The sequence below is a fragment of the Bos javanicus genome, chromosome 17 (genome assembly GCF_032452875.1).
Source record: "Bos javanicus breed banteng chromosome 17, ARS-OSU_banteng_1.0, whole genome shotgun sequence".
Classification (NCBI taxonomy): Eukaryota; Metazoa; Chordata; class Mammalia; order Artiodactyla; family Bovidae; genus Bos; species Bos javanicus.
Genome location: NC_083884.1, coordinates 34,931,771 through 34,939,786, shown reverse-complemented (window position 1 = coordinate 34,939,786; position 8,016 = coordinate 34,931,771).

The following is an 8,016-nucleotide window of genomic DNA, read 5'->3' as shown; positions in this document are numbered from 1 at the left end:
TCAGCCAAACTCACGGTTCAGGGTATAATCTTCCAGACTGCCAAGTCTGCCCAAGACGTCTGAGACCAGTCAGAAGTTCAGGGCCCCAAGCCACTGTCACTTCAGACCAACTGACTACGAATTCTGGGGTTTCCATTGGCCCCCTCAGGTTCAGTGATTTTGCTAGAATGACTCACAGGATTCATGAAAGTGCTACACTTATGATCATAGTTTTATATAGTGCTGTGCTGTGCTTAGTTGCTTCAGTCGTGTGTGACTCTTTGTGACCCTATGGACTGTATCCCACTAGGTTCGTCTGTCCATGGGATTCTCCAGGCAAGAATACTGGAATGGGTGGCTATACTCCGCTTCACAGGATCTTCTCCACCCAAGGATCCAACCTGCGTCTGTCTCTTGCATTGGCAGGTGGGTTCTTTATCAGTGGTGCCACCTGAGAAGCCACTGTTATTATAGTAAAAGGATACAAATCAGAACCAGCCAAGGAAAGACATGCATAGGGTGGAATCCGGGACTGGGAATGTTCCCACTGTGGGGCTTACCTGTCCTCAGGTACACATTACGCTCCTGGCATTGGTGTGTGCAGGTATGTACATGGAGCATTGCCAATCCAGAAAGCTCACCTGAGCTCTGGTGTTCAGAGATTTTATTTAGGCTTTGTTGAGGGCATCCCAGGTTGCACTAATGGTAAAGAATCCACCTGCCAGTGCAGGAGACATAGGAGACTCTGGTTTGATCCCTGGGTCCAGAAGATTCCCTGGAGGAGCAAATGGCAACCCACTCCAGTGTTTTTGCCTGGGAAATCCAATGGACAGAGGAGCCAGGCATTCTACAGTCAATGGGGTTGCAAAGAGTTGGACACGACTGAGCACACAAACACAGTTCAGTTCAGTTCAGTTCAGTCGCTTCGTCGTGTCCAACTCTTTGCGACCCCATAGACTGCAGCACACCAGGCCTCCCGGTCCATCACCAACTCCCGGAGTTTACTCAAACTCACGTCCATCGACTCGGTGATGCCATCCAACCATCTCATCCTCTGTTGTCCCCTTCTCCTCCTGCCTTCACTCTTTCCCAGCATCAGGGTCTTTTCAGATGAGTCAGTTCTTCACATCAGGTAGCCAAAGTATTGGAGTTTCAGCTTCAGCATCAGTCCTTCCAATGAATATTCAGGACTGATTTCCTTTAGGATGGACTGTTTGGATCTCCTTGCAGTCCAAGGGACTCTCAAGAGTCTTCTCCAACACCACAGTTTAAAAGCATCAATTCTTCGGCATTAGCTTTCTTTATATTCCAACTCTCACGCCCATACATGACCACTGGAAAAACTACAGCTTTGACTAGACAGACCTTTGTTGGCAAAGTAATGTCTCTGCTTTTTAATAGGCTGTCTAGGTTGGTCATAACTTTTTGTCCAAGACGCAAGTATCTTTTAACTTCATGGCTGCTGTCACCATCTGCTGTGATTTTGGAGCCCCCCAAAATAGTCTGTCACTGTTTCCACTGTTTCCCCATCTATTTGCCATAAAGTAACGGGACCAAATGCCATGATCTTAGTTTTTTGAATGTTAAGTTTTAAGTCAACTTTTCCACTCTCCTCTTTCACTTTCATCAAAAGGCTCTTTAGTTCTTCTTCACTTTCTGCCATAAGGATGGTGTCATCTACATGTCTGAGGTTATTGATATTTCTTCTGGCAATCTTGATTCCAGCTTGTGCTTCAGCCAGCCCAGCATTTCTCATGATGTCCTCTGCATATAAGTTGAATAAGCAGAGTGACAATATACAGATTTGATGTACTCCTTTCCCAATTTGGAACCAGTCTGTTGTTCCATGTCCAGTTCTAACTGTTGCTTCCTGACTTGCATACAGATTTCTCAGGAGGAAGGTCAGGTGGTCTGATGTTCCCATCTCTTGAAGAATTTTCCACAGTTTGTTGTGATCCACACGGTCAAAGGCTTTGGCATAGTCAATAAAGCAGTAGATGTTTTTCTGGAACTCTCTTGCTTTTTTGATGAGCCAACGGATGTTGGCAAATTTGATCTCTGGTTCCTCTGCCTTTTCTAAATCCAGCTTGAACATCTGGAAGTTCATGGTTCATGTACTGTTGAAGCCTGGCTTGGAGAATTTTGAGCATTATTTTACTAGTGTGTGAGATGAGTGCAATTGTGCAGTAGTTTGAGCATTCTTTGGCATTGCCTTTCTTTGGGATTGGAGTGAAAACTGACCTTTTCCAGTCCTGTGGCCACTGCTGAGTTTTCCAAATTTGCTGGCATATTGAGCGCAGCACTTTCAGAGCGTCATCTTTCAGGATTTGAAATAGCTCCACTGGAATTCCATCACCTCCCCTAGCAAGTAGTTGTAATTAAGTGAATGGTTGCCCCTGTGTTTGAGCTTGATTTCCAACTGCCCTCCCTTCCACAGGGGTTGGGCTGATGTCACAACACTCAAAGTTCCAACCCCCTCATCACATGATTGGTCTTTCTAGCACTTATGCCCTACCCTGAGCCACCTCATTAGTGTAAAGTATCAGATACCAACTCAGGGGCCCACCAGGAATAACAAAGACACTCCTATCACTCAGGAAATCCCAGGCTTTACAGGTTACCTCCAGGAAACTGGAAACAAAGGTCAGCCAAATTCTTTATTACACAGCCTTCACTTGCTCCCTTTGAAAATGAAATGCAAGCTACTTAATAGATTATTCCAGGACCTTCCTGAGAAGCAGCCTGATACAATGGTCTTAAAAAAAAACCTCTTTGTAAAGAATGCAGGAGCTAATGCTCACTACAGGACGTGTAGTAGATATTCAATAAAATTCTTTAATAATTAATTATTAACTGACTGATGAAATGCAGAAGAGAAGTATAAAACAAACAAGATAAATGCTTAGACTAGGAAACTATTCACCAGAGTACAAAGAGAATTCTAATTTTGCAGATGAGGTAGTGGGTAGAGAAATATAAAAATAATGTTTATAAACGAAAAAGAGACAAAGAATTTTTCAAGAAAGGAAAGGAAAAACGATAAAGCTTAGATCTCTTTTCCATGGTTCTTGGAAATGGAATGCTTTAACTAATAGTTTTTTAATTTGGCTTCTGTTTTTACCTTAAAGACTAAAGATTTGGTCTTCTCATTTCTAGACCAATATAAGTCAGTCTCTTTTTTGTCTTGTTAATGAAGTTACTATATCTAAACAATGTGAAGGAAAGAAAGAAAGAAAGTGAAGTTGCTCAGTCGTGTGCGACTCTTTGCGACCCCATGGACTGTAGCATGTCAGGCTCCTCCGACCATGGGATTTTCCAGGCTACAGTACTGGAGTGGGTTGCTGTTTCCTTCTCCAGGGGATCTTCCCAATCCAGGGATCAAACCCGGGTCTCCTGCAGTGCAGGCAGATGCTTAACCTTCTGAGCCACCAGGGAAGCCCCAAAGGAAGATCACTTATAAAAGACTAAACTAGACACTGATTCTTTTTTTTTTTTTTAATTGGAGACTAATTACTTTACAATATTGTATTGGTTCTACCACACATCAACATGAATCCACCACAGGCATACACATGTTCCCCATCCTGAACCCCCTCTCCCACCTTTCTCCCCGTACCATCCCTCTGGGTCATCCCAGTGTACCAGCCCCAAGGATCCTGTATCAAACCTGGACTGGCTTACTTCACTCTGTATAATAGGCTCCAGTTTCATCCACCTCATTAGAACTGATTCAAATGTATTCTTTTTAATAGCTGAGTAATACTCCATTGTGTATATGTACCACAGCTTTCTTTATCCATTCGTCTGCTGATGGACATCTAGGTTGCTTCCATGTTCTGGCTATTATAAACAGTGCTGTGATGAACATTGGTGTACATGTTAGACACTGATTCTTAAAATAAATATCCAGTGTGTACTTTAGAGACAGGAATTAGAAATGTGTTTTTGCCTATTATACAGAGTGAAGTAAGCCAGAAAGAAAAATACCAATACAGTATACTAACGCATATATATGGAATTTAGAAAGATGGTAACGATAACCCTGTATGCGAGACAGCAAAAGAGACACAGATGTATAGAACAGTCTGTTGGACTCTGTGGGAGAGGGAGAGGGTGGGATGATTTGGGAGAATGGCATTGAAACATGTATAATATCATATATGAAATGAATCACCAGTCCAGGTTCAATGCAGGATACCTGATGCTCGGGGTTGGTGCACTAGGATGACCCAGAGGGATGATACGGGGAGGGAGGAGGAAGGGGGGTTCAGGATGGGGAACACGTGTACACCCTTGGCGGATTCATGTTGATGTATGGCAAAACCAATACAATATTGTAAAGTAATTAACCTCCAATTAAAATAAATAAATTAAAAAAAAATGTGTTTCCATGAATACACTGCTAATTTGATATTCTAGTTCTCCTACCAAGACATAAGAATAATATATTAATACATAATGTATAATAAGACTTTTGGATGATACTATCTTTGCAAAGGAATTTTTCATGGAATTTCCATTTCTTATTCCTGTTTTTCAAACAAACAGGAAAATGTCAATTTATTAGTTTTACTACAATCACAGTGATATTGTTTGATTCTATATCTTTGTGTAGAATAAAAACATATAACTATGAAATGCTGTGGTAAAGAGGATATCACCTAAGATATGTAACAAGAGGAAATTTTATGTTATAGATGAAAAATGTATGTATCACATGAAAAATACAATACATATTTTCTCCCGTCTTACCAAGATCTAAGAGGTTTTTATTTTTAAAGTAAATAATGTATTTTCCTGGTGGCTCAGATTGTAAAGAATCCACCTGCAATGCTGGAGACCTGGGTTCAATTCCTGGGTTGGGAAGGTCCCCTGGAGGAGGGCATGGCAACCCACTCCAGTATTCCTGCCTGGAGAATCCCATAGACAGAGACAGCCTATAGTCCACAGGGTCGAAAAGATTTGGACATGACTGAGCGACTAAGCACATAGCACACATAATGAATAGCTTAAAGAAAATTATTTTCCTCTTGTAACAAAGAATTTAAGAAAAGGTTTTATAATTCAGACAGGTTTAGCTAGGGTAGATTTGACAAAATTACCTCTTCATGTCTTAATCCTGGAAGAAGAGGCAAGGCCAGCCTTGCTGGTAGATGAAAATGAAAATGCTAGTCTCCACACCCCCCACAACCAGAACCCCATGTCTTTCCTTCCAAACATGTAAACCTGATGTCAAAATAACATAATATGAACTGATTCGTGCAAATGATTACAACTACTTTATAATTAAACATCTAGGGAATTATATATGTGAAATAGATCTCTCTGTACATACCAGGGATTTAATTACATCCTGGATTATAAGAAATTTTGACCCAAGATTGAAAACAGATGGTCAGTCACCTCGTATCCCAATGGTTGCTTTGTAAGCCAAGTGACACTGGATTCTGTACCTTCAAGAACATTTCCCCCACCTCATTGCTTTTGTCAAATACTCATTAAAGAAAAAAACACACACACAAAGAACTCCACTGTTAGATTTTGCCTAGGTTTCTTGAATGTTAGATATCAACAGGATTAGCAATGTTTGATTGGAAAATTCTCTTAAGCAGTTAGTCTCGTGATTTGTCTCTAATCTGAAAGGAAACAGCTGACTTATTAAATCACTGTGTTACGTCTTGTTCTTCCTACTTGCGAAAATCCAAAACCTGGAATGTAGATGTTCGTTCATCCATTTTCTACCTTTATGTTTTCAGTTCAGTTCAGTTCAGTCACTCAGTCGTGTCCAACTCTTTGCGACCCCATGAATCGCAGCACACCAGGCCTCCCTGTCCATCACCAACTCCCGGGGTTCACTCAGACTCACGTCCATCAAGTCAGTGATGCCATCCAGCCATCTCATCCTCTGTCGTCCCCTTTTCCTCCTGCCCCCAATCCCTCCCAGCACCAGAGTCTTTTCCAATGAGTCAACTCTTCACATGAGGTGGCCAAAGTACTGGAGTTTCAGCTTTAGCATCATTCCTTCCAAAGAAGTCCCAGGGCTGATCTCCTTCAGAATGGACTGGTTGGATCTGCTTGCAGTCCAAGGGACTCTCAAGAGTCTTCTCCGACACCACAGTTCAAAAGCATCAATTCTTCGGTGCTCAGCCTTCTTCACAGTCCAACTCTCACATCCATACATGACCACTGGAAAAACCATAGCCTTGACTAGACGAACCTTTGTTGGCAAAGTAATGTCTCTGCTTTTCAATATGCTATCTAGGTTGGTCATAACTTTCCTTCCAAGGAGTAAGCGTCTTAATTTCATGGCTGCAGTCACCATCTGCAGTGATTTTGGAGCCCAGAAAAATAGAGTCTGACACTGTTTCCGCTGTTTCCCCATCTATTTCCCATGAAGTGGTGGGACCAGATGCCATGATTTTCATTTTCTGAATGTTGAGTTTTAAGCCAACTTTTTCACTCTCCACTTTCACTTTCATCAAGAGGCTTTTGAGTTCCTCTTCACTTTCTGCCATAAGGGTGGTGTCATCTGCATATCTGAGGTTATTGATATTTCTCCCGGCAATCTTGATTCCAGCTTGTGTTTCTTCCAGTCCAACGTTTCTCATGATGTACTCTGCATATAAGTTAAATAAACAGGGTGACAATATACAGCCTTGACCAACTCCTTTTCCTATTTGGAACCAGTCTGTTGTTCCATATCCAGTTCTAACTGTTGCTTCCTGACCTGCATACAAATTTCTCAAGAGGCAGATCATGTGGTCTGGTATTCCCATCTATGAGATTGGGATATATTTGATAGTCTTCATCCTCTTTTGTTGGTGAGGCAGGAGACACACAGATGTATTTGAATAAAGTAATATGCAGGCAATTCTTTTTCATTGTTGATTTGATTGTTGTAGTAAACAGAAATAATTTGAATTTTCTCCCTCAGTCAATGAATTAGTTTCTTCCCGTGGGAGAGATACCCTTTGTTTAATTGCATACATTGATTGAGTCTCAGACACTATATGGATGCTGGAGATGCAATGGTGAACAGAACATACACGTTGTGGAGGCTTAAGCAGTCTAGAAGGCAAGACAGATTTTAAACAAACAGTTTAAATATGTTTAAACAAACAAACAATAATATGTGTTGAAGCAGCATGGAACTGAGGAAGAAATAATCTTCAAAGATTCTTGAGGTTAGAGAAACATTGGTACCTTCAAGGAACTAAAAGATTTCCAAGGTGGCTGCAGCCAGAGGACCACGAAGTGACTGGAGAGAGGCAGGGGCCAGATCACAGTGACCTGAGGCCAAGTTACAAGTCAGGGCTGTGGACAGTGGGAAGCAATTGAATAGTTTTTATGTTAAGGGGGTGGAGTGGTCAGATTTGTGTTTTTGGAAGATCACACTGACTGGCAGCAGTATACAAGCTGATCCGGTAAGAGCAGACAACATTTGTTGCGGGGACAACAGTGATCTTCCTGGAAGGAAGTGGAGGGCTTTAAGGAGATATAGGAAGTAGGAGCTGTCAGAACTTAGTGTTTAATTGGATGAAGAGAGAGAAAAAAGGTTTTTGATTTGGGCAAGTGGATGGACAGAATTACCTCTTCCAGAGCTAGAAAGTGCGAGGAGGGGAGACCCTTTCAGTGTGGATGAGAGGAGGGTTCATAGATCTGTTTTGGAGTTGCTGAGTTGCAGGTTCCTATAACACATCCAAGTGGAATAAGCCTCTATCTGTATGGTTCTGCTGCTCAGAAGTGAAGTCCAGGCTGGAGGTATTTTAGTTATCATTGGATAAATACGATAAAGAAGCTGATAGAGATCACTTGGGGAGAGAGTGTGGTGTGGGAAAAAAAAGACAGCTCGGGAATAAGGTGACCATTAATCGCAGTTTGCCTCAGATAGTCCCAGTTAACACCTATTGCCCAGGTCTAATTCTTAAGTGCGTCTCTTTCACTCTCAAAAGCGACCCAGCTTGGGAGATTGATATTATAGTCATTCTCCTTAAGGCAGAGCTGGAAGAAAGGCAACATTTAAAGCTTTAGTGAAGC